Raw genomic sequence first — 493 nt, 5'->3', positions numbered from 1 at the left:
GGGATGGAGCAGCCACAGCTTCTCTGGGCAACCTGTGCCAGTGCCTCAGCACCCTCACAGGGAACAATTTCTCCCTAACAGCTCATCTAAATTTCCCTTCTTTCAATTTATACCTATTGCTCCTGTTATTACAGCTCCTAACGAACAGTCTTTTACCTGCATTTATAGGGCTGGGATGTGCTGGAATTCACACCCAGCGAGCAGGTGGAGAGGAAGGGAAAGTGCCTTTGTGTCACTGCTGCCTCCTGTCACCGAGCCTCACACTGGGATGGATGTCACCCACCCACCCCCACATTCCCACTCTCCACAGATCCTTCTCCCCATCCCAGCCCATGTCCCCTCTCCCACATGCTCCTTCTGATAACAAGAATCGAATAGCCAAAGCAAAGAGTAGGATAGGGGATAGTCAGGTAGAAAGCACCTGAATAAACAAGAAGAAAAAGGTTGATTAATAAGGAATTGTCTTAGTTTATTAAGCATGAAAAGGGTAGAA

Source organism: Acanthisitta chloris, unplaced genomic scaffold, assembly GCF_000695815.1.
Source record: "Acanthisitta chloris isolate BGI_N310 unplaced genomic scaffold, ASM69581v1 scaffold35819, whole genome shotgun sequence".
Classification (NCBI taxonomy): Eukaryota; Metazoa; Chordata; class Aves; order Passeriformes; family Acanthisittidae; genus Acanthisitta; species Acanthisitta chloris.
This window is presented reverse-complemented; position numbering follows the sequence as displayed.